At 41.6% G+C, this 24,852-nt stretch overlaps 1 protein-coding gene across 1 annotated transcript in view; it reads right to left on the bottom strand.

Moving 5' to 3' along the window:
* Positions 1 to 24,852, bottom strand: part of DIP2C (disco interacting protein 2 homolog C) — a gene marked incomplete at both ends in the record, with an annotated part of 321,979 nt that overhangs the window by 217,490 nt on the left and 79,637 nt on the right. The window lies entirely within an intron of this gene.

Here is a 24,852-nt window from a genome sequence, read left to right as displayed (position 1 = left end):
CACTAATGCCTAAAACTGATTTTTAATGGAGCAGGCAAGTCATACACAAAATGAGTTTATATTCTCAGAAAAAAAAAAAAAATCAAAACCATTTCAAGGCCGATCCAATGGTTTTAAGATGCATTAGAAATTAGCTAATTCCACAAACACAATTCCTTTTATTCTCCTCAGTTTCAGAGGAATGCTTTGCCGATATTTCTAACTTGCACGCTTCTTTTTCAACTCACTTCAAAAATGAGATAATCAATCACAAAAATCACCCTGTTCAGGATTAGTGATCTTGCGATGCCCAACAGACAGGTGGGTTTATGTGCTCCCATTAAAACATTCACACATTACATTGCAAGTTCTACAAAATCTGGAAATCTCCTGACTGGCACACACTGCACAAGAACAGAAATTCTCTTTACGTTGCTTCCACCATAGGCTGCTCAGGGCCTGTAACTTGTCCCCAAAATGGCATTTTTCATGAATTGGTAAGAATTATTTTTAACCTTCACACTTGTAAACTGAACAAAACAAGTGCTGTTTTCTCTGAGCATAAATTGGTTAATAGCACTAAAGATGATGTTTTGGTACATTCACACAAGAGCATCCAAGGTTGAGTTCGCTTTTCAATATTGGAAGGATATGTTTATTAAATCACTTTGTTAAAATATGTTGGCAGAAACTTTAGATGAAACACGTAACATTGATGTAATTATGTTTTCTGTGAAACACACATGGACCTGGCACACTTTTCATCATACAAAAAGAAATTCAACTACACTATCTCTACTGGATATATAATGCTCTCTGAATTAAACATAAGTGTTTGAAATCTTTTTCCTTTCTCAGCTAAGAAAAACTAAACTAAGAAATGCAGCTTACATTGCCAGCTTTACAATGTTGTTTGGATGTACTACCAGTTTCTCTTCCCAGACTCAGTCACCTATTACAAATCTTTAGGAAAAACAGCAAAGAAGTAGTATAAGAAATCCACAACTGCAGAATGCAAAGGAAGCATTCTCCAAGGCAGGAAACCCAACTTCTAAGGCTCATCTGGTCCTGATGGTTTTCAGCTCCTAAGAGCTTTCCATTCTCCTTTTCTTTGATTTAGCTTTTGGAAGCTGCTGTGGGAGATATTATATATTTGATGGAGGTTTTATCCTCAGATTGCCAACAAAAAATGACAAGAGGGGAAAAGCAGAAAAACCCCAAATCTCATGTAAATAGCCTCAGAAGATGTGTTTTAAAAAAGAAGAAACCTGCCAGCCACAAATTAAAAAAACACCGTATTTATTCTGAAATAGAATTAAAATGCATGGCATCATTGACTACACCTGCTAAGAAGTTACCCAGTTTCTGTATAAAAAAGAGCTTCTGCTAAGGAAGACTCTACCTTGCCTGCATCTCATTCATGGAGTCTCTGTAACAAACACATGCTGGCTGTGGTCTCTTGTTTCAGATAACTGAAGGAGGCAGAAGTCAAAGAAAGAAACATACTAAAACAGGCTCACCACAAGAAAAGGTTTATACAACCTGAGATATAATTTATACACTTAGTTAAGAGGGATAAAAAGAGGAATGAAGGCATTCAATAAATGACTCATACATATATATATATTTATATATATGTATGAGAAAAAGCTCACCACTTCACAACCCAATAATAAACAATTTACTCCCATTATATTATATTATATTGTCGGAACTTTCAAGCAAGTCCATAGATATTAATAAAATCATGTAATTGTTTAGACTGGAATGAAGCACAGCAATAGCTGAAATACTCTGCAGATGGGATCCAAGACTATCAAATCTTCTCTTCCTTCTAAGCTTGCTCTTAGACACTCTGACCATGTGTCTAAAAGCAAACAGAACGGGCTTCTTATTTAACTTATTCTTAAAAACTGATACTATAAAGCCCAAGTAAAGCAAAAAGAATACAGATCTACTCCCAAGACGCTGGGCAGAGAGGGAGGGTGGAGATTGTCTCTATCTTTTCCAATTACTTGGGAATCACATAAACAGCTCTTAGTGGTTGTACACCACAACTTCAGTGTTGAAGAAACATGGAGGCGTCTTTGTCTAAACAATGAAACTGCAGCAGGCTATGTTCTGCACCTGCCCGATGGCTGTAGGATAATAAAGTCAAATAAAAATAAGAGTATCTTTGACAGAAAGGGAAGAATTATGTTTAAATTAATACTTGAACTTTCAGTTGAAAAAATATGGTCAGGTAGAAGAACAAAGTGCATTTCTTTCCAGACTACAGAGAACCAAACAAACTACAGAACATCTGCTTCAGAGGCACCAGAACAGTAACTGCATGTCCCAGCCAATGAATGACCAATGCAAACTTTTCCCCAACGTTACTTAGCAATAGCTTATTCAGCCTCCTCTTTGAATAAAGCAAGCTCATCAGTAATCAGCGGGTTAAATCCCTCTTCTCATCTTCCTCCTTTCCTCAGCTTCCCACGCAAGACCAAACCTCTTTCATAAATGAGAGCTGTCCTCCTACATAAGATTTATATTAATAAAATCACTCTTCAAGGATCTCAGGCTCCATCTATCCCAGCACATTTAGCAGTGCCAGGGAATGTTCCCAGGTGAAGGAACCTCATTGTCTACACTCTCACGGTGGGAGATGGTCCCTGGCAGTGCCTGGCCCCAAACCAAGCAGCGTTCTCCCAAGCCAATTGCTGGCCCAGATCAGGGGTAAGCTCTGCCACCACCAGTTGGGATGTGACCAACCCATTTTGGAGTGTAACAGATCCAACAACACTGGCCAGGGCTCCTCCATGCCAGCTGGCCCCACCACCAGGGCAGCCACAGCTTTTCCTTCACTGACAAATCCCAACAGCAGACCACCAGCATCACACAGGATGAGCCAGCCTTGGATCTCCGACTGTTTCACGTGTAGGTGTCTCTAACAGTCTAATGTTCAGCTACTGGAGAGCTGAACCAGCTACAATGGTACATGGTCCCCACAAGTTGGCTTCTCTTCCGTCTATGGACACATATTGCTGTTGGTGTTTCCAGCAGAGACAATGCACTTTAACACTGGCGACTGATCTCCCGTAGTCTAGGTAAAACTATCTGTAATCATCTTGGTCGCATTAAAACCCAATGAGTTTAACTCCAGGAAATGTGTTCTATTTCTGTTAGTCAGCATAAAATTCTAAATTACATAAAAGTAATCTATTGTTTAAAAGGGACTTTATGAATGCAGAACATAGGCTGTAAGCATGGCTGCCTTCCACAGCTGCACTGAGCAGGTGAGCCCCCAGTTTCAGCAGAGGCATTCAAAAATGCCTAGATCATAACTATTTAAAATGACAAATCAAGCTCCTTTCTGTACTCTCCTGCACTCAGAACACTTTGCTGTATACAGGAAAGGTCACACAAGCCTTTAAATGTGCTGCTGGGTTTGATTCTATAGTTTCAACAAAATACAAACATTAAGAGACCAAGACAAGTGACCTGAGGGTGTTACTGTCCTCACCAGCCAATGCTCTATTTTGCACAGCTCATAGGACTCACACCTGCATCACTCCTGTCTCTCACCCCATCTCCTGTGGTCAGAGGTGTCTACAACAGCTAATTCCAGAGAAGCTTCCGGTAAGCCTGGTTTTAACACTAACTTTTGCCACCATTTTCCTTGGCACCTGAAGTGAAGGACAGAGAGGAAAGCCACATATACAGGTACCTCTGATACAGTAGGTGAAGGCTGCATAATCCACGTTCAGCCTGTGTTCCCCTCCCTTTGCATCTGTTGAGCTGAGCACCAGTGGTACCACAAACGGTCAGGAAAAGACCAGCATTCCAGCTGGCTAGCTCCAACATTGGCAGTGGTGTAACTGTGCAAACTCAGGCCATGGGACAAGCACTGGGGTGTTGCGGGCTGTGACAGATGAGATGTAAAAGTTGAAGGTGCTATCACCAAGCCTCACCATCATTTCCCAAAGCTGTCGTTCAGCCCTTCTGCTGAAGGGAGCAAAAATAACCAGGTGTGTGCCTCAGCTGAGGCACCAGTATCTCAACCTGTCCCCATGAATTCCACCAGAGCTTCCCTCTGCCTGGGCTGCAGTGCAGGCAGGGCCTGACCTAGTTCATTACAAGGAGGGCTGCATATCTCCTGCTGAACCTGCTCTCTGTAGTTAGAGTGGGTGATGAAGCGGCTCTCAAGACAGAGAGGGTAATTAATTACCAGAATCTCCTTAAACCCAAACATTTTGGTTTAAAGTATCTCACCAAACGTGTATTAACACCTTTTCTTCGACACTATGCAGTGTAAAAGGCAGCACTATACTATCTATTTTTGGATCAGAATGCTCAACCAATACTAGTGGAACAGAAGAACATTAAAAGCAAAGATAATTTAAAAAATATGATCTAAAAATCAGAATCAGAGTGAAATGGAGTTTTCATCTTCCAGATGACCTGTGTAACACGAAGCGACTTAACTCATCTGACGAGATGGATTACAGCTGGCCCCTTATCTCTTGGCCTGCTTAGCAACATGAAAGGAAAAGAAAAACAATGCATTAATTGATGGTAAAGAACATTTTTCTTCCTAATGGTTTCCAGCCAGAATTTTTGAGCTTGAGCCATTTCCCAAATAATGGCTAGCATTTGTGTACACATTACTTTCTTTCATGTGACAAGGAAATGTAATTTTTCTTTGAAAACGTACTCATTAAAGAAGCAAACCCCTTCCACCTCCTCAGAAGCCTTTGCACCCCATTCACAAGTGTGACACAGTACAATCGCTTTAGAAGTCTGGAGGAATCACAGATCCTTTGAAAACTTTCGCAGCAGAGACACAGTCTTGTGCCTCCTCTCCGGTGCCCTCTCTTAGGTCAGGTCTACACAGTATTTTAAGGTTATTTGCAATGCAACAAACATCAGGGATCTCAATCAGGTCGAGAGTTATTCTAGGAAACACCAGAAAATCAAAGAAACTAATTATTACCACAAATAATTGAAAGAAGCAGGCATCATTAATACAGTCATAATATTGCATGGGTTGATTATACGCTCAGAAGTCACTTGAAAGTATTTATTTTCTCTGATAGGGGCTTTTCAGCTCACTCTCACAGAGCTCTTTCAAGAAAAGGAAATGCACAAAGGGAGCTGCAAATGATTGTGAAGTACTTCTTCCCAGCCTCAGTGCTCAGGGAGATATGAGTTGCGAGAATGAAAATGGATGAAATTCATATGGGGAGGTGAGCATCAATGCCCGCTAGCTGAGGCACCTGACATCCTCCTATCTACTGCTACTAACATGCAGATCCTCAGAAGGCATTCAGCTGCATGCAGCTCAGTGAAAGCCTCAGTGAAAGCCTCTAGCCACTACATGCTATGCCTATTAGAACCAGAAAACAAATACCTACCAAAAAGATTAAATCAAGATAGTGTGTCCTGTAAGTATGTGTCACACTGTGATGCCTTGGGTTAGACAAATGTATCTGCTTGAGCCTCATTTTTCTTGCCTTCCACTGAGATATGGCTCAGACCACAGAGGTCCAGCAGAGAGCACAGTATCTATCCAACACAGAGGCCTGAGCTGCTGCCAGAACACAGACTGTTTAGCACAAGACCAGAAGAAATTCAGGTTTTTCTCTGTTACAGCAGAAATTGCTCCGTCTCCCTGCCTGGGCTGCACCCGAAGAAAGGCTTAGTTAAAACAAATGGCAACTGCAGTAGAGTTCCCCACCTGAGACTACAGCTGGATTTCAGTTTTACAAGAAATCAGATTCATTATGAGCATGCAGGCATACACAATTAATTTAAACCCACCCTGGAAACAGGGAGCTAAAAGATGCTACATCATGGGAACACTCCCAGCAGTGATGCCATGAGAAGCACTGCTTATCTGACTGGACAGACCAGGATGTTGAATGCCTGCTACGTAAAGCAAAGACAGGCCTGATTCTATACATCAAGTCCTATTATTTTATTTATAACCACAACAGTGAGATGTGTACTAGCTCTGAGTGGCAAGGTATGCTTTCTTACTCTCTCCCTCGCTGACGTATCAATGGCAAGCTGGTACTGCAGATTTCAGTGATCAGCAATAATTATCATATAAGGCTTGAGGCAACCTGTAAGAAGAAGGAACCTAGCAGCTTCCAAACTCTTCCATCAAAAACTGGGGATCAAAAAACTCCAGTCCTCTGCTGCGGTGGATCCCACAAGACACTGTAAGTTGGGAAGGCCTTGGAGAGTGCCATATTTTCCAGGTGATGGCAAGGTATCTAAGAAACACACTTATTTCTGTCAGCAGCTCTCTGAAATATTTAAAAGTTCGTTTTCTAGAGTAATAAATATATTTCATAACCATCCCAAGGGTGTGTTTCCTCTTCACTGAAGCTACTGTACTTGGCAAGGAAGCGGTGTAACATTTTTTCCCCAAAGGCTATGGAGCGATAAATAGTAGCTAAAATGAATTTTTCTGTTAGACTTAAAGCCTCTGCAGAGCAGGCTTTGGAAAGCAAGGTTGGGATTAAAAAGTCCAAAATTTAAAAATCCTGAAAAGTAAATGTTCCGAGTAGCTGAAACAGAGCCACGACTGATTCACAGAGAATAAACTATTTTAAAGCAAACTCCCCCACGACTCTTCTGTATGAAAGAACTGAGCAATCAGAGACATCCTCTTACTGCCTTTCACACAATAAGCTTCCCTGTGAAGATGCACCATAAACTAAAATGCAACCTCATTAAAATATTAAGATATTTCATTGATACTGAGTTGTAGTCAGACATTGGAAGACCCAGTTCAAATCACTCTACATGTTTCTACATGCCTGTTCTTGAATGAGCTCACTTGAGGTACACATCAAAAGAGCATCAGTAAAATTACTGGTCTGAGGGGTTTGCCCTTTTGCAAATCCAGGAATTACAAGCTAACCTTCAATATCTTGAAGTTTAGGTCACCAAATTATGAAGGTTTAAAAAAAAACCAAAAGGACAACTGGGTTATTTCTCTTGCGGTTTTGAACTGTCAGCTACATACTTGAGTCATGTTTTCAAAAGTTTGAGCATAAAAATAATTCTCTTTTGGTTTTAATGGAAACAGATGCAATCTCACAGTTTACCAGGCTGGCCAGGTGTTTATAAAAACATTCCAAAACTTCACAGTTAACTCTTCTCAACAGCTTCATGTGGAATTTAACTACATTCAAAACCTGCATTGACCCGTGACGACATTACGTTATTGAAATGGCACTACTTATGTCTCTCAGGTTTCAGTGAAAAAAGCCTGACCTACATGTGCTCTGAGGAGCATTATGGTCACTCAGACTAAACTTAGTGCTTGATCTGGAGTACCACATTTTTTTAGAGACTGAGGCCTTGGCTGCAAACTGCAGATGCTGGTCAGTCATTCCAAAGGGTGACAGCAACCTGCAACAGCACCCAAGGCGAGGAAACCTGTGAGATTTACTTCCAGGCCTGAAGCTGAGGATCAAGACTATAGACCAATATGGAAATTAATCTTTTTGATCCTCTCTAAGTGCAATAACATAATGGGTACACAATGGTTGATTACAATGAAAAAAAAAAAAAAAAAAAAAACCATTTTTGCAAAGGCTTTGCTTTATATATAATCATTTTTAAGCGCACACAACATATTTAGAAGCAGCAAAATCTTCAGCTTTGACTACTGTGGTCACCAATACCCTGAGATGCAAATGGAGAATCAAACAGTTGGCAAAAGAAAATTACCTCTTAAAAAAACCCACATCAGCTAGACAGAGCATTACATCATTACACACAAATACCAACACATTTTTGTTCCCACTTGAGCAATATTAGAACAAAAAGTCAGTGCCCCTAATATCCATTTGGATTCATTCCATGGGCATCCCTTTCACTCTTAGAGAAACTCAGCAATGATGGAAATAACTGAGGTCAAATGTTTGCTATTTTCTGCCCTGTAAACATCTGCCACACTGAAACACATTTTCACAGGTGACTACATAATGCAGGGGAGCAGTTAATCAGATATGGATCATTCCATCACTTGGTTACTGGTTCCAGTCCAGACCCCAAAACACCAAAAAGCCCAAAGTTTCCATCAGCTGTTCAGTTGTATTTATTATACTCCCTGACAACAACCATTTGCACAATTTTCCTGTACAAAACTCAGCATTAAAATAAAACCTCGGCCAAAACTACTAACTTTTCAGTCCAGACAAGATTATTCACATGCCTGAAGTCTCCTGTCCTGGAGAATGAAGACCAAGACACGTTTCTTAACAAATGGCTATGATTTTATACCAGGGGCTGCTGAACTTCAACAGCATTCAAACCATGGCTCTGGGCTGCATCCTATTATCAGTCACAATCTACACTTTCACATGATACACAACATGAAGGTCTAATGCACACAACCAACAACAGACTGCATTCACCTACAGTCAGACTTACATGTTGAGTCCTACAGACTCCATTCTGCGGGAAGACCTCTTTACCTTAACACCAACACAAAATATAAGGCTGCTACTGACCTGCTCTTCGGAGGCTCCACTTGGCTGCTGGCTGCCCCAGTTCCTGGCTCCCCTTCCTGTGTCTGCCTTCACCAGTACAGTAGTGACAATGGTTCCTAGCAATTCCATAGAGAGCCCAGCTACAAATGAACATTCCTAAGTGCTGGGTCATCTTAGACAAAGCACGGAATGGGAAATACACTTGAGTCACAGTTTGGTATTTGTCAGAGCTGTGAAGAGCACCTGGAACACACCCAGGTAAGCAGGAGTAGAGCCCATAAATCTCTGTCAGCGCTCTGCTTATAATAAGAGGCAGGAGAAGTCTTATTCTGTAGCAGGGTTCCCATTACCCTCAGAAGCAAATGGAGGTACCACATACAGAAAACACCTAATACTTGACACTGAATACCTGTGTAACTGCATGGCATTTGCAAGTCAAGCAACTTCAGAAATTGTGCCTGAGCAATGGTATCCCACCGAACCACCATGCACCATGTTTGGGGACACAACCAGAGGCAGCATTCCCATGCACAACCTCAGCACCACCTGGCAGCTGGTTTTTCGTTTGCTTGCTTGTTTGTTTTTCCAGGAGCTCAGAATGACTAACTCAGCACTCCCTGTTTGCAGTCAGTCTTATAACAGGGCTTGGAAGCATGAACTGCTCATTTAGGTCAATTTTTTTTTACCTGGGAATTCAAGGCAACATTTACATGCCCTAAATATGAATTCCTTTATTCCTACTTTAAGCATAATTAGGTAAGTGAGCAAAGCTACCGACATGTATTTCAGCCAAGCACCCATTAACTACTGGGAGCAGCAGCATTAGCAGCTGGGAGCTTATTTTAGGGAACAACGCTAAAGCCTCTCTCCTGATCCATAAACAATCCCATTGGAGAGCGTATATAAAGCCAAAGAGAAATTAATATTAATTGGGAAATCACAATGAGACAAAAATGGAGATGTGACATCACGAAGCAAAAATTTTAACCAGAAGATAAACTTACTGAATATGAGAAGAAAGAAAGAGGGAAGCAGAAAGCTGTACCTAGAAATCTTTAAAAAGGACCAGAGGCATTTTGAATAGTTACATTTTAATGAAGTTAGAAATAATTGGATGACACTCTATGACTTGTGTGATACAAGAGAGCAGACTAGAGGATCTAAGGTTGCTTTCCAGCTTTGAAATCTAAAAAGCTGTGTACAGAAAAGGAAGAAGCTGGAGCGGTAGCAACACAGACAGAGCTATACAGAATTTCTTATTTCAGGAGGAAAAAACATACTGCCCAAAATAGTAAGAAAACATGTCTGATATATGCATATACCTGCTCTGTTCTCCACTACCCACATCAGTACTTAGGAATTCAACATATATGCTGGAAAAAAAAACCAGCCAACCAACCAAACAACACAAAAGGATTCACTGGGTACCAAGGAAATGTCTCCACAGGTGCCAACAAACTTATACCACGTGAAACAGGAAAATTCTCAGCCATGGTGGGTATTCAGCCCCATCCAGAAAGCAGACAGCGAAGGCACAGCCCCCACCAGCTCCTTGGGCTTACAGAGGCATGTTCCTCAGCAGCCTCAGCCTCACTGTGTTGGACAGAGGGTGTGCAAGAGCCGGGCACCACCAATGAAAAGGCCGGACCAAGACAGAGTTGTTCCAGATGCTCACAGCTGCTGGACACTGCCCTGTGCTTCAGGGACAGCTGGCACAGGTTGGGCAGCCAGTGCTGCCCAATAAACAAAAGCCACATACTTGCATTTTTCAGGTAACTTTGCCAATAATAGCTCGATTGTTTCCTTAGAGAGAGCTGCAGGGGAGAGTTAGCTATCAAAGTAAAACATAATGCTTTTAAGGCTTGAGGCGGGGGAGAGAGAGGGGAAACCTGCACCTTTCCTTATTCCCTAGCCTTCAGCACAAGGACTGTACTTAGAAACAGAGATCTCAAATTAAACCTTTGGTGTCACTGGAGGTTTTAAAGCGATCACTCCCCTATTTTCTTCTTCCCAGGTCACGCACCATTACCACCACACACCAGCTCTCCAGAAAGGAAAGCAATAATTTCTGAATCGCTGACATAAACTAAAGCAAAATGTAAGGATGAAGATAAAGACCAATATTTCTAGCAAAATCATGGCTAGCTTCACAGTAACAGCAGCAACCGGCTCTGCTGTGTGACATCAAGCAGAGAGGAGCACTGGACACTCCAGTTGCAGAGCTGCCATTCCTGGTTGGAATGTGTGAGCCATGAAAAAAATGACCTGACATTCAATTTAAAGGGTTGGCACTTTGGCATCTGGAGACAGGGAAAATTGTTCATAGATGATGCATATTTCAGCTAGAAGTCATTAAACGGCTTTGAATAAGGAATGCTGTTTTCAAAGAACCAATATTCAGATTTTTGTCTCATTTTTAGCACTCCTTTGACCAACAGAATTTCCCCAAAAGTCTTTTAGTTTTGGTGTGGTTTTTTTTACAATCTTACATTTAATTTCTAGAAAATGGCAGCCAAGAAATCACATTGGCCAGAATACCCTATTTTGAAAATAAACCAATAATTGTTAAAATAAGAAACTACGTGCACAGACACATACAGTTCTTTGAACATGAAGTAATCCATTATAGGAAAGAAATACTTTACCAGATAATTAAACTTCTTACTCTGTGCTAGTAGAAAGAGACTCAGTAAGAAATCAAATCCAGACTGTTATTTGGAGGGACGTTCTCAAATACCTAGTTCTGTGGAAAATTTACGTACTTATTACACTTACAAAGGCTTGTGATTCCCTTAAGGACTTGAAATGTTAAATTGTTTCTCCCACTGGCTCTAGTTTCTATTATATTTGAGTGCAGCAAGAGAACAAACAGGTGACTTTGCTCACTGCTCCAGCCGTGTGACACCATTACACTGACCAAAATTAATAAATAACAAAAGATTTAATGAGGAAGAAAGAACACAGGAACTGGCTTTAATTGGGATCACTCTGTTCTGCAGAACTGGAAGAAGGCTATAATATAAGAAACTGCTTGAGAGGAAAGTACAGAGGAGTCAGGATCTGGCAGGCAAATGTGATACATATGTGGTGAGGCAGGCTGTCATCCATCTTTGTAGATGGAGATCTCTTTGTTGTTCTGCTGGGGCCATTTGTAGATGTCCAGCTTGCAGAGTGTGCAAGATGAAACTGGTGTGCATCGAACAAAAATAGTTTATGTTCATAAAATCCAAAGAGATGAAGGGACCGGCCCTGCGAACCGGGATGTTCTTGGTTGTCAGGGTAACGTGATCACCCCAGACAACACCAACGTCAGCAGGAATCTGCAGCACACATTGGGTACCCAAGCATATGAGTCTTCCTGCTTCCCTCTCATAATTAAACCACAGAGGTATGTAGGTGACTGTTGCTAAGGTGTGGCTCAGTGTTCTTCAGTACGCTAGGAGTCCAAGAATCTGGCTGATGCTTACAAAAGAGTCTCACTGGTGTTACCTATGCAACTTTCCAGTGTAAATAAAAAGAACCAACAGACAGCAGAAAAACCAAGCAGAACTATAAGGAATGATCCTTTTCTTAAATGAAGCAGTGTCCAGCAAATGTGGTCAGATCCAATAATACAACAAAACATTAATCCTATTTTCTTTTTAGGGTTACACCCATGTAGCTTTGTTTTCACCGGATCAGATACCCACTGTATACACTCTCCTAAGAAGCTAATACACAGTTTTCCAAGTTTCAAAAACATCAACATCTGCAGCTGGACCTCTGGATCAGTGCATTGCCTTCTCCATCAAAATAACAGACTTCACTACACAGGTGCAAATACACAAAGATTCAGATACGCAGTAGAATAAATGACCAGATGAACAAGTTTTGCTTGTGTGCCTTACTAATGGTCCCACAAAACAAATAAAGTGAAGTCATACGGCTGACTAAAGCAAATATGTGCAATTTTTAAGGAATTATTACTAGTGAAAGTAGTCACCCTTTCTAACAGTTACTGACCCCACAGCATTACAGATGTGTGTTTAATCAATCACTCTTCTATTCCAGTCTGCTCACTTAGTGTTTTGGATAGACTGTCATGGTTTAACCTAACAGGTAGCTAAACACCACACAGCCACTCGCCCACTGCCCCTCAGTAGGACAATGCAAAGAACTGGGAAAAAAACAGGAAAATTCATGGGTTGAGATAGTGACAGTTTAATAGGGCAGAAACAGAAGGGGAAATTATTATTATTATTTTAAAACATAAAAATACAAAATAAGTGAGGCACAACACAACTGGTCACTACCTGTCGACTGATGCCTAGCCAGTTGCTGAGCAGCAGCCCCTGGCCAGCTTTTCCCCCAGCTTCTCTATGCTGAGCACAATGTCTTATGGTATGTGATATCCCTTGGGTCAGTCAGAGTCAGCTGTCCTGGCTGTGTCCCCTTGAACTCCTTGCGCAGCCCCAGCCACCTCGCTGGTTCAATGGTGTAAGCAGCAGAAAGGGCCTTGACTCTGCAAGCACTGCTCAGCAGTAGCTAAAACATTCCTGTATTTTCAGCATTATCCACAGCACTGTACCAGCTACTAGGAAGAAAATTAACTCTTAACCCAGCCAAAACCAGGGCACCCTAAAAACATGTTCAGAAAGCTATCCAGCTGAAAAGAATTCCCATGCAGTAGAAAACATTTCATATTCTGAATTTTTAATATTAAAGTTGATGAGAACAGCCTCGTGGTTTTCTAATCTTACTTTGTGCCACTGCTGTTTTTTTCCTTTGAAGAATACCTTCCTAAAAAATACTGTATTTAAACCACTTTGTTTGGATCCCTCTAGAGGCTAGACCAGCTCTTTAGCACTATGCAGTGATTAAAAACATTCAGTCACCAAACTGGATACACGAGTGGTTGTGTAGGGGAAAGAAATAATATGATTTAAAAAAACATTCAGGTAAAACTAAGTATATTTTTTCATTGTTCTGATATTAGAGGGAAATTTATACTCAGCAAGGATTAATGGGAGAGGGAGATTTACAAACAATAAATGGAGGAATGCTCGAGTTAAAAAGGTGAAAGCATTGCTCTTAATTTTCAGAGCAGCATTTCCCTAGCTGATGAAGATCCTGCTTCTTTCCTCTTGAAGCCCAAGAAACTTAACTGTGCTTGTCTTTCCCCTCTTTCCTCCCTTGATAAGTCACAATGGTGGGTTTGCATTTAGTGCTAATAGGTCACAAATGACAAATAAAAGGCCTTTCCACAATAATTTCACAATCAATACTAAGCTACACCAGTGAACCTTCACCCTTTTACTTGAAACTGAGTTGGTGTTCCTAGCATAAATATTTACTTTATACCCATAAACACACATATACCTTCCCCATACACACCCTTCTGACTATTATGTAGTTACACAGCTTATATTGCCCATGATTTTTCAACTTCAACTGCCTATCAGCAGTTGTAGGGAACCAAGGACGTGAAATATCAGCTAGCACTGAAGCTACCTAGCAAACAGCCATACCCTCAGCTAGTATTTTGCTCTGCAAGACAATTTACAGGTTATCAACAGTCTCAAGTTTATTTACCAACATGGGAGCAGCACTTCCAACATTCAGGCAGAGAATGCCTCTAGTTCTGCTGGTGCCATGTGCATCCTTCCCTGCAGCGGCTCAGCGGATCCCCCTCTCTGAGCCACATACCCCCAGCTGCTGTGGAAGAAATCCCCTGGGTTTCATTAGCACTGCTGCAGAATTAAGCACAGAAGACTCATGACAGCCACAAAACATCGACCGGGTGAACATATGAGTAAGGTAACAAATGTAAGTTACAAATAATATCATTCAGTTTGTGGTTTATATCAATCGTCATATGCCTTAAGGACAATAAAAAAATAGTTTTCACATATCATTTGTGTGTTTTGTATTAAAAAGCCTTTTAAATCTCTGGCAAGTACTGCTCTACCCTGTGATCTAAAATACAAACAAAACTCAGGCAAGGCCAAGTGTCATTTTAAATTAAGTTTAAAATCTACATCCAACACCTCTCTGGTGTTGTTTAGGTGATAACAGATTATAATCTTTTTTTAAACATCATACTGTTTTTAATTCCATTGGACTCACGTCAGACAGGAAAAGCAGTTCAACACCTTTCTTAGAGGAGCTCTGCCATCAGCTGGCACAAGGCAGGTGGGGATTGCAGACACTGTGAACAAGAGTTCAAGATGCCCCTACAATCACATTAAAGCAGAGCTGGATCTCAAAAGCACTCTGGATTTCTGGCTGCCCTTATGACTTCCTATCTCAGGTAAAAGTAGAACTTTGTCTCCATGCTTGGCTACACAAAATGAAATTACTCCAAGGTTTTAGGAGTTAGAAAATACTAAAACACGACAGTTCTTCACATGGAAAAGGGGGTAGGGGAGGTGGGTGGGTGGGTGTGAGAGTCAAAATCTAATGAAATTCATTCCTTAACTGGTACATTTGAAGCTTTTTCCTTTTTCCTTTATTTTCCATGGCTGGACAGCATTTGTGGAAGCTGAAGTTTATCTGCAGGATGCATACATGTAGGTAACTAGCTTATAAAATGACATAGGTGATCTCAGTATTCATTTGTGAGCAATGCCTGTTGTCTCTACCTGAAATATTAGATACTTAATGAATTCCCAAATAAGAATGCACAGGTTGTAACAGAAATTCACTGAAGTCAAAGGACTGGAAGTTAGACATACTTTGAAGGAATCAGATGGTTATGAAGCTTATACACAGAGTCAGTGATATAATGATTTTTGTGACTCTTAGCATAAAATTCCCTGGCTTCAGTTGACGGACTTAACCTTAATAACCTCCTGCGAAATGACATCTATTCATAACTCAGAAGAAAAGAGTACGTTTGATAAGCTTGCACAGACACAACTCAGGCCAGGATTACGCTAAATATACCTAAGATTGCTTTAAAAAGTCTCTACCATCAAATCTTGATTTGTATCAGTCTTCACTAACTGGCGCACATCAATCCAGGTTCCTCTGTGCATTATAAGCAGCTGTCCTCAACTGCCAAATTTATTACGCTTTCCATTAAAAAAAATTACCAGTGGCACAAGTGGTGGCAGCGACCTTTCATATTTTTGCTACTAGCTGCAGAAAGGGACTAGCTAAAGAGCTGTAAGAAAACAACGGCTTTGGCCAGTGTGCTGGCTTGGGGTTGTAATTTTATTCCATAGCCAATCCCTCCTCCTCCTACTCACCAGGTCTGTCTTTTTCTCTCCACTAGGGACTTCACACCTTCCTGTTTTTGCTGATTCTTGACTTCTCCTTTTCCTACTAAATCCTCAAGAGCTAAAAGTTAATTACCAACCATTTATCTCCATGACATCAGGAGGTTTTATGTATGCATTGAAGTATGCCTGTATGACACTCCAGGATCAAGGATGATCTCTGCCTCCCCCTTTCAAACACGAAAATAATCAATGCAAATACTTTAATAGTAATGCCATAGCCATTCATCATTCCTGATCTTAAAACTAAGATCTCTGCTTTGAAGTGAGGATACACTAAATGACAGTACCGGCCCCCTCAGTAATTACATCCCTTTCATGGCAAGTTTTCTGGTATACAACAGCTGGTTTTATTATTATTAATGCTGCACATTGACTACAAAAAATCTGACCTGAATGGGATAAAACCAAACCAGCTGTTTCATCTCCTTTCATCTATCCACATCTCAAAAGGGGGCTTTGTACACCACCGGTTTCCATCGAAGAGCTGAAAAATCACATGTCACAACAGGGGCCCGATGTATGTGGGTCATCTAATAACCGGCAATCCAGAGCCCCGCTGATGGAAATCTCTGCCCAGCCGATCCTCCCTGCTTAATCTCACCAGGCTGAACTGGCACAGGGGAAAACAAGCACTCGCTCCACTTAATTTCTCCAGTGAATAAATAAACATGTTCAGTTGCAGAAGCTGCCCTGAAATCCCGAGGAGCAGTAGGACTTGGAGGGAAGGGGTTTTAGTCCCTAAAACCAGAACAAAATCCACACACCAACTTAGATCCACTTAGATCCAGATTGCTTCTGCACACAACAGAGAAATCATTCTCTTTTTCCATGGCAGAAAATGACTTCTCCCAGCCCTCTCCCTCATAGCCCCCTCAGTTACCCTGGTTTTACATACCAGTCTCCAAAGGAGATAGATACATCAGTACTGCCCACCAACTCCAGATGATAAAAGCTCGAAAATAGAACAATTTAATTACACATCTCTTTTAATTTAACTTGCAAACAATAATTAGAGAGCAAAAGAAGCCCACACAAAAATGCAAAAACATCCCACAGCCACTCTGCAGACTTCACCAAGGTCACCCATAGCTCCCATTTAATGATCCCAGATGTGATTACTGGTGAAGCCTGAAACCAGAACAATTCAATTTAACATGAAGACATTAAGTACAAACTTAGCTCACTAAGATACTGCAATGGTTAATTAGTGTATCTTTGACTCAAGCTGACATTGCTAGTACCAGAAGATTACACATGTAAAGTATGTTTTAAGGTATTACTTAGCCATGGTTCCAACATGGCTGACTCTCTTCAGGCTTCCTCTCAAACACCAGTAATCACATTTTAACAAAAAGCCGTTCAACACATCACTTCTTGTCGCCTTAAAAAAAACCGAATCATTCAAATAGATGTTTATTTCCAACAGTAATAACTATTAAAGTAAGATAACAAAGATCATACACGAACATTGTAATACACAGCGCTGCGCTTCCTGTATTTTAAGTTGTCACTGTAACAGCTAACAACATGGTACCTCATATACCCTTTGGTGAGTTAAGGAATCAGTCAACTTCATAATGAAGCACAGCTGTTAACTGAACATGCTCAGCGTACCAATAGTTAACACCCTGCACAGAGGCCGACCGTGACTTGGAGCAGTTGGGACTACACCAAGACCCCAACAGCCCACCTGATCTGGGGCTGCCCAGAGGAAATCCAGGTGTTGGAAAAGGCCAGAGCACAGCATCCCTGGGCAGCGCTCTGCTCCCACACCAGCTCCAGCAGCACCGGTGAGATTTCAGTGGCATTTCATCAGCAGGAGCCTCTGGAGCACGTGAGTGCAACAAAGCCCAGCAGCAATGAGGTGTCTTTAATCTGAAAGCACCCTGGCTCAGGGTCAGTAACCCCTGGAACAAGGTGAGAGAGAAAAGCCTGGAGGGAAACGGTGGGATACTGAAGCACAAACCCCTAGAAGAAGGCAAAGAATTACCCTAAAGAGCAAATACCGACTCAAAGTCCTCTCTCCTCTTGAGCCCAAGACACACAACAAAGGGAACTGCGCCAGTGCTGCAACGTATCATTTCCCTTTGCACAGAAAAGTGCCTAGTGAAAAATATTCCTGTAAAACTTCTGTTGTGCTGCTCCAAGCCTCGATCCCAGGGCTGCTCCGAGATTTACTTGAATCCAAAGGCAGGATTTCCCTCCCTCCTTCCTACAGAGTAACAATGGGACACACTCGTCTGTAAATGAAGAAATTGCATTCACACCATGAGAGAACCACGTGCCTTCATTCATTAGCATTATCTATATAAAATGCTACTTCAGTAGCAAGTTGGCTTCCTACAGCTGGCCTTAATCCAACAGGCCTGCCACGGAGTAATGCAGAACACACCGCTCGAGATCTCCTCATTTCAGGGCTGAAACTATCAGTAAGGCTGCTCAGACTTCAGGTGGTATCAGCATCAAGAGTGTCCTTAATGGGACCAAGTTGCAGCACACCAATATTTAGACTTTTAATTAACATATTTAATGTGCAAGTTATGGTGCAATTATCAGTTGCAGTACTTCTACAGTGTCTCTCAAGTTCAGTGCTAATGGTTCAAATAATAATTACAAAAAATAACTATTTTGAAGAAATAATATAATAAATATTATGGAACAACTTCTTTGGGATACTTCTAATGCACTACAAAGATTAATCCCCAAGTAGGGAAAAAACAAAACAAAGCAAAGCACTTGCACAGGCCCACTGGAGTAATTCCTTGGCAGTAACCATTCTTTGCAGAACTAAGGATTTAGTGTTACAACTTGTGAAGTTCTACTAAAGCCTTGGAGACAGCAGAAACTCTCTGAAATACATGTTATTGTAAAAATTTCAATACTGTATCTAAAAAGAATGAATAAAAAATTAGTTATGAGCAGCAGATTTGAAATCAATCTGAACTAACCATAAATTTACATCTGACCGCTCAAAAATCCCTTGGTTTAAGCATTACGTGAATAATAAAGTGTGTGATAAACTGCAACCATATCAGAACACAGAATTAGAAACAAAAACATTTGAAAGTATCGTGAAGAGATGTTAAAGTTTTGATGATGGATATAAAGGTAACAGTATAAACTATTTCCAACTTGGCAGAACAACTCAACTCAATCTGTAATGGCGCTAAACACTTGGAAGCAGATCTGCACGTACCTGTATTGCCACATAACAAAAATGAGAAGAAATTACAATTTCTAACATCCAGTGTTTCCACTAGCTAGTTTTATCTTACATACTGTGTAACACGTGAAGGCATCAAGGATAAAATGCATGGTCCCTCTTCTGAAGGCAGTACCATTCAAGAGTTACATTCTCATGGCTTTAATACAGTTTTAAAGGGGCACATAATCCAACCCGCAACATGCATCTATTTCCCTCTCTAACCTCAAATCCAAGCTACAGCCACAGGAAATGGGGATTAAAGATCAAGGCAGGCTCCAGCGTGTGATGCAAACAAGTGGCAGAGGCAACAAGGGAAGCTGGACTCCAGCCCTAAGGGTGACCTGTGACAATATGAAGCTGCCAGTTTTCTTCTGCAGTCCTCTATGCAAATGTAATGAGTGGGGGCAGCAGGTCGAGAGAGGTGATTCTCCCCCTCTACTGCACTCACGTGAGACCCCACCTGCAGTACTGAATCCAGCCCTGCAGTCCCAACACAAGAGGGATGTGGATCTGCTCAACTGAGTCTAGAGGAGGCCGTGAACATGATCGGGGACCAAAGCACCTCTCCTATGGAGATAGGCTATGGGGTTGTTTATCCTGGAGACGGTAAGGTGCTGGGGAGATCTTATAAGAGTCTTCTAATACCTAAAGGGGGGCTACAAGAAATCTGGAGAAGCACTTTTTACAAGGGCATGCAGTGATAGGACAAGGGGGAATGGCTTTAAACTGACAGAGGGGAGATTTACGTTAGAAATTATGAAGAAATTCTTCACTGCAAGAGTGGTGAGGCCCTGTCACAGGCTGCCCAGAGAAGCTGTGGCTGCCCCATCCCTGGCAGTTTTCAGCGCCAGGTTGGATGGGGCTTGGAGCAACCTGGTCTACTGGAAGGTGTCCCTCCCATTACAGGTGTTGGAACTGGATAATCTTTAAGGCCCCTTCCAACCCAAACCATCTGTGATTCTATGCAGTGTGAGTCTTGGTATGTCTGCGAGGTCAGAAGCACACCTGCCTTGGCTGTGCTGGCCATCCACACCAGGGCTGTAACCCTGCAGCAGCAGGGCTGGCTGCGGAGGAGCCAGGTCCCCCCCAGTGCCACCCCCTGCCCCACAGTGCTCAACTGAGGCAGAGGTGAGTTGCCCTTGGCAGGCTCCTGCTTCCCTCCTGGGACTATAAATAGAGTCAGAATGACTGGTTCAGACAGAGGTATCTCAGAGCTGGACATCTGAGTGAAGGTAGATGAATCCTACTCATCAGCTCTGAGTCACGATTCCTCCACAGTTTTTCACCTGAGGCTGCACAACTATCTAACACCCACAGGCAGGACATAAAATTACATCCTGGCCAAGAGTGATCTGTAAAATGCAGGATACAAAATTTGGCAGTTTTATCATAAATAGCCCTTAGGCCTTCTAAAAACAAGCCATGCAGGGAAAACAATTACTGCCAAATAACCGTATGCTTTAACGGGAGTGCAGATCTCTGAAAGTTAACTTTAAAATCATGTTGTAGGGATGTATTTATTGCTCCTCAGGGATAAAAATAAAACTATCATTTAATTTGACTGCCAGGGCTGAAGCCTCCCATCACAGCACCAAAGCTGCAATCTCCCTGGTTTATACAGCACTGTAAGCACCACTGCTAACCCCGTATTAGCTTTGGAATACTAAGAGAGTAAAATCATAGAATCACAGAATAGTTTGGGTTAGAAGGGACCTTCAAAGCTCATCTACTCCAATGCCCCTGCAATGAGCAGGGACATCTTCAACCAGATCACGTTGCCCAGAACCGCATCCAGCCTGGCCTTGAATGTCTCCACAGATGACGCATCCACCACCTCTCTGGGCAACCTGTGCCAGTGTTTCACCACCCTCAATGCAAAAAATTTCTTCCTCACTTCCAGCCTGAATCTCCTCTCCTTTAGTTTAAAACCATCACCCCTTGTCCTATTGCAACAGGCCCTGCTGAAAAATCTTCCCCATCTTTCTTATAGGCCCCTTTTAAGTACTGAAAGGCCACGACAAGGTCTCCCCAGAGCCTCTTCTTCTCCAGGCTGAACAACCCCAACTCTCTACGGCTTTTCTTATAGAAGAGTGTTCCATCCCTCTGATCATTTCTGTGGCCCTCCTCTGGACCCTCTCCAATAGGTCCATATCCTTCCTTTGGTGACCAAACTAAGTAGCTGATACTTGAAGCTGCAGAGAGAAAGCATTTCTGATGCAACAATTTTATGCTGTCATTTTAACAAACTATAAATAGATTTAAAAATATTTACTGAAGGCCAGATTCTGCAAAGCTGAATTTACCCAGTGGTGTTATGTAAGAAAGGACTGCAAAACAGAGCCCTAAACAGGGCTGATAACACTGCTCGAGAAATAATATATTCCATTTTCACGCATTCCACTTTTACCTGGTTTCTTAAATTGGTAAGCTTGCACTGTTATTTTTCCCTTCAAAGAGGACCCGCAAATCTCTAGTTATCTCATGATGATGAGTTGGAATGAAAACTGGCACTTATGGCCCCTTTACGCCAGTCTTTCCTCTCTTGCTCAAAAAAAGTTTTGCTATAAACTCAACCAAACATTATAAAAGGGTGGGTTTAACTGAGATATTCATCAAAGGTGATGAATTAAACTCTCTCTGAAATACTTGCATCATTGTCAGATAATTTCACCGAAAAGGTTTACAGTACTTGAAGTACTTTGGTAAGTGTAATGGATTAGTGATGTGCCGAGATGAAACGAAGACGATTTGGGTCAGGCATTTCTGCCCATCGTCCTGCCTGCCTGCCTGCAGTCCTGCACTCTCAGCTCCCCAGGCTGCTAAAGGAAACTCTTAAATTTACCCTGCCTATCCAAGTGCAATAAAGTCAGTGGCACTGACAACGACGCAGCAGGTTGCTCTTGTATACCACATTCTATTCTTAAGTTGAACCAGGCCTTGCTTTCAGGCCTACAACCAAACATACTGCAATTCCTTTGCAACACAAAGACAACAGTAATAGCAAGAATAATAATAATAATAACCATAATAATAGCAGAATATATCCAAAGCCAGCAGAAAGGAAGTCAGCAGTAGTAACTCCATGGCATAATTCATTTTTCTCAGAGCACAGGGAAGTTTTTCCTCACCCTCAGTCTCCCACTAGTATAGAAGACATGTTTAACAGCACAGGACGCATCCAAAGCCAGAGGAAAACGAAAACGAGAGCCCTCACCGTTAACATTCCCCATTACTTCTACTCCCCACAGCAGGGGACTGGGGCAAATAGCCAGGTAACGGCTTGAAGCAGCACAACTTCCCCAGGCCACAGGATCCAAGATCCTGTTCCTGGGAGCTCTGTAGGGACTCATAGGGTTTGCTGGCCACATCCACCTCCCCCTGCAAAGCCACAGATGTTACCAACAGAGGAGGAGGGATGCTCCAAGCATAAATTCTACGAACAGTTCTTATTCTCTCTCGAAAAAAAAAATCCCATTTAAACATCAGCGATGTTGTTAAACCACCATGATCTGCTTGCCTACAAGACAGAACTTCGAGGATGCTCTCCCATGACTTACCCTAAACGGAGACATGTATGCCCAGACCCTTCTGGTTTATGCATTCAGGTGGAACAGCATTTGACTGAGATGGATCGAATACCCATCCTCTGCTCAGCACTGGCAACAGTAAGTGGAATGCTGAAGTTCAAACACTCATCTTGAGACAATCCAATTCGGAGGCTTTGCCTCAAGCAGATGAACATCTCGCCGTTGGTATGGCCTTTCAGCCAGTGGTATATCAAGGTCAGATGATGCCAGGGAATTTAATAAAAACCATAAAGTATTTCTAAATCAGTTTCGCACAACAGCCTATTGAAATTGGATATAAAGTCTGACTCACTGTAATCTCCATACATTTAATGGATTTTTCCACACTCCAGTTGGGCTTCACACCAACAGAAAGAAGGTTATTTTCCTCAGTGAAGATCATTAACAATTCATATGCAGCAGTTTCTACCATATGTGGCTCATCAGCTGACTGCCTTGATCTGTTAACCAGTCTGGTGGTGAGCTTCTTCTAGCTTAAATGAGGAGCACATTATTTTATACTTTTCATAATATTTCAGAGAATGATACTAAAGTCATTTGCTGTGAAAGAAATGATGCTTTTATTCAGGAACATGGTTGTTTAATCATCCTCTATTTAAGCGTGTTGTTCACTTTTTTCCCCTTTCTCCTGTATGCTCGCAGGGGAAGAAAGAAATGTGGGAGGACATCTGCAAGACATAAAAAGCTTCAGAAGTTTCCAACTGGTACCATGCACTGATAAAACCTTTTTTCAACTGCCTAGAAAACAAGACCAGAGAGAAAGGAGGGGGAAATCCATAGTAAAGAATAGTTTTCTCACTTCCAATCACTGCTTAGTCACTGAGAAAGGTATGGAAAAGTCTCTTTCCATTGGCCCAGAGAAAACGCTGGGGTTTAATCGAATACTTTAGAAAACTTACAGATTTCAAAGCATTTTTCTACATACGTCAGCACTATCTGTATTGCACTTCCTCCCTACACTGAATCACTATTTTGCAAGTATCCAATTTTTGGTTAAATATGAGAAATTAGAGGAAACACAGGAAAAGAGGAAATCACGATTCCACATCAGCCTTATGCAAAGTTATAGTTACTGAAACCAATGAAGTTATTATTGTGTGGAATGAGAAAAAAACGTGTAATACATTTCTCTAAGCTGCTTACATTCTGTGCCCAACCTCAGGCGAAAATACTCTCACTGACATACAAGGCCCTGGTCAAGCCCTACAAATTTATAAGTTAATGAGGGTACCCCTACTCCTGCAGTCAAACACATGCTGAAGTACCTGCTGAATTCCGGCCTTCTGTGGTACTGAAGGGTACTGACTTCAGGGTACTGATTTCATCTTTTTCCATAATACATATAGTTACAGTCATTTATTCAATGAAATTATATTTTAAATGTTCATTTCAAGCCTGTTCATCTCAAGAGTCACAGAGCAGTCTAGATGTATCACATAAGCAAAATGTACTTTTTCAAGGAATAAAAACCTCTGCAAAATAAAGCACCAAGAGCAACCAATTCATCCACACAGCCAGTTGGTTTGGCCCAGAACACATCTGTTTTCAGAAAACAGGGACAGATCACGTATGACCTTCAGTTATTATGTCTACCCTCTAAGACTCCTAATCCTACTCCGTGAAACCTGTATCTACTTCATAAAAAAGGTAAGCTGAATTATTCCAAAACCAGTATTTAATGGTTTTTGCACTGACAGGAAAACACAAAGAGTTCCTAAGCTATATAAAGATACTGCCAGAAAATATGTAAAGGAATTTTGGCTGTTTTCCTGTAACGGCCAAACAGCCAGAAATACGACTTTTACAAACACAGCAAAGGGCCATAAAGAACCATTCCAGTTGGGTTTGTTTTGAAAAGAAACTTATTTTAAAATAAAACTTATTTGTGCACTTGCAAACAGAAAGACAGAGGAAGCTCTGCCACAGGCAACTCTAGGGTTCTGGTCCTCACCCCTCATGCAGTTTGAGGGAAACTATCAACCTCCACATGCTCAACGTGCTCAACACCCTCATTTTTCATTTGCCCATGGGGATTGGAAAAGAAGCTACAAAGATGAGATGTAATGCACAGCATTTTTAGTTCAGTGCTGCCCCAGAGAAGTCAAACCTGAGGTTAAGATTTTAATATTTTAAGATGCTTCTTACCATGCTCAAGGGACTGGTCCAGAGGTTAGTATGAAGTTGGGTTTTTTTTCCCTAGATACCAATAGAGCTATGGTGATACCAATTACCTACGTGTGGTGATGTTCTAACACTTTATGGACATAGACAGCTGAATTAACTACCTGCATTTTTCAGGTGTTCTTCTTAGATGGCATCAACAA

This window comes from Psittacula echo (assembly GCF_963264785.1).
Source record: "Psittacula echo genome assembly, chromosome: 2".
NCBI classification, from domain to species: Eukaryota; Metazoa; Chordata; class Aves; order Psittaciformes; family Psittacidae; genus Psittacula; species Psittacula echo.
This window is presented reverse-complemented; position numbering and strand designations above follow the sequence as displayed.